Source organism: Argentina silus, assembly GCF_951799395.1.
Source record: "Argentina silus genome assembly, chromosome: 5".
Lineage (NCBI taxonomy): Eukaryota > Metazoa > Chordata > Actinopteri > Argentiniformes > Argentinidae > Argentina > Argentina silus.
The window spans coordinates 21,583,507-21,586,006 of NC_139659.1; the positions used below are offsets into that span (position 1 = coordinate 21,583,507).

The following is a 2,500-nucleotide window of genomic DNA, read 5'->3' on the forward strand; positions in this document are numbered from 1 at the left end:
CTACCAGCCCCTCTAGTACGGCTACCAGCCCCCCCAGTATGGCTACCAGCCCCCCCAGTACGGCTACCAGCTCCCCCCAGTATGGCTACCAGCCCCTCCTGTTCCCTAAGCAGGAGAAGGAGACGGAGGTTCCGTCTGTTCAGGCCCACATCAGCCGCTGCCGCCGCACCTGGAGGCAGGTACACATCGCCCTCCAGCGGGCTTCGGTCCGGGCCCAACACCAGGCCAATCACAGGCTGCTCCGGTCTTCCGTCCTGGGCAGAGGGTATGGCTCTCGACACGGGATCTCCCCCTTCGTGTCGAGTCCCGGAAGCTGTCCCAGCGCTTTGTTGGCCCGTTCAAGGTCATCCGCCGGGTCAACCCGATGGCATTCTGGTTGCAGCTTCCCACGTCCATGCGGGTGCACCCCACCTTCCATGTCTCCCTCCTTAAGCCTGTCGCCTCCAGTCCTTTGGCTCCCCACCCCCTTCCCCCGCCGCGCCTCATCGGGGGTCAACCCGCCTACACGGTCCGCCGGATTCTGGCCTGCCGTCGGGTCGGTCGGGGGGGCTCCAGTTTCTGGCGGACTGGGAGGGTTATGGTCCGGAGGAGCGGACCTGGGTGCCTCGCCGTAACATCCTGGACCCGGGTCTCATTGCTGCCTTCCTTCACCTTCACCCTGAGGCACCACGGTAAAACGGCGGGGGGGGGGGGGGGGGGGGGGCAACTGTTACGGATGGGGGCGCAGTTCCCAGTGCGGTCCCTAGGTGTCTCCCTCTGGCCGGCCACTGTGCCACCTCACTCACTCACTCTCTCACTCTCTCACTCACTCGTCATGGACTAATCACCTGCACCTGTGTTTAATTGTCCCTGATGCTTCATGTCCCCTCACTTCCCTTCACTCCCCGCTTAGTCTTCACCGTGTGTTCACCGTCTGTTTGAGCCACGTAAGCCTTTGAATATATACCAGTACTGTTTTTGGAGGCTGTGTTCTCCCCCTCTTGTTTTCGAGTTAAGTTCGTGTTTATATCCTGTTTTGCCTTCTCTACTTTTAAGTAAAAATCCTTTTGTTTTGTGTCGCTGCCTACTCGTCTGCCTCCTTTATGTGCACCGCACCTGGGTCCGCTCATTATACCAAAACGTTGCATTAAGAGAGGGAGCAGCGAGAGTACTTCATGGGAAAGTAATTCCCAGCGCTCTCCTTTGGCCCGGAGTACGCTGTCCTGCGGTTTTTATTACAATTAATCTGGTAATAGGCGACGCCACCACACACACACACACACACACAGGCACACACACACAGACAGGCACACACACACACACACACACACACAGACAGACAGACACACACACACAGACAGACACACACACACAGACAGACAGACACAGACACACACACACACACACACACACACACACACACACACACACACACACACACACACACACACACACACACACACACACTCTTTCAAGCCATATTAGCCGTCCAGTGTGGATTTAAATCCCCTCCGAGCGCTGGCTGGGGCAGGGATGTGATTCCGACCTGTTGAGAGGTCTCAGCGGCGCTCCGATGGGTAATTCCCGGGAGCAGGTGTTTGATGTTGGCGCCGGGTGGACCAGCGTTCCTGAGGGGGATAGCTCGCGGAGGACTCGACTCATTACCACCTGTGTTACTGCTACAGACATTTATCACTGTCATAGAGCACACACACACACACACACTCACACACACACACACACACACACACACACACACACACACACACACACACACACACACACACACACACACACACTCGTTTATTGTAACATCAGGGAACATCTGCCAGTTACCATAACCACATCGTACAGTAACCATAACAACATCGTACCGTAACCATAACGTCGTCATACGGTTGCCATGGCGACCAGAAACAGACCTCCAGGGATTCTCTCTGTCTTAATCAGGACAGGAGATTTACGAGACCAACATAAACAGATCATTACACTGCATCTGAGGACAGAAGCCAAGTCAACCAGCCGCCATAACAGCACGTCATATCATGTACCAGAGTAAGATTAATACCACGCGCACACACACACACACACACACACACACACACACACACACACACACACACACACACACACACACACACACACATACACACACATACTCCCCATCCTCATTCCTGCCCATGAGCTGTGTGTGTGTGTGTGTGTGTGTGTGTGAACACTGCGTGAGCGCTGTGTGTGAGATCTGGGGTTGGGTTCCTGAGGCTTTGCCTGTGAGGCCCAGAGGTCGCGACCTCTGCCAGCTCTCTGGCTGCTGAATTTGAGACGTAACTCCTGATTAACCCCTATACCAGCTTTGAGGATCCATGTCGGCTCCAATATCCCCCCTAATCCCTGGCACTTGGTCTGCTCCGCCACCACTGGGATAAGGAGGCCTTGTCGTTCTCCACTGAGCCATACCAAGGCTAGAAGGGGGGGGGGGGAGGTCAGGGACACAGGTTAGATCATACCAAGGCCGGGGGAG

The 2,500-nt window shown here is 55.7% G+C and overlaps 1 protein-coding gene across 1 annotated transcript in view; it reads left to right on the forward strand.

Annotated features, from left to right (window-relative positions):
- LOC310805223 (A disintegrin and metalloproteinase with thrombospondin motifs 19-like) overlaps positions 1–2,500 on the forward strand; it is a gene marked incomplete at both ends in the record, with an annotated part of 62,403 nt that overhangs the window by 10,623 nt on the left and 49,280 nt on the right.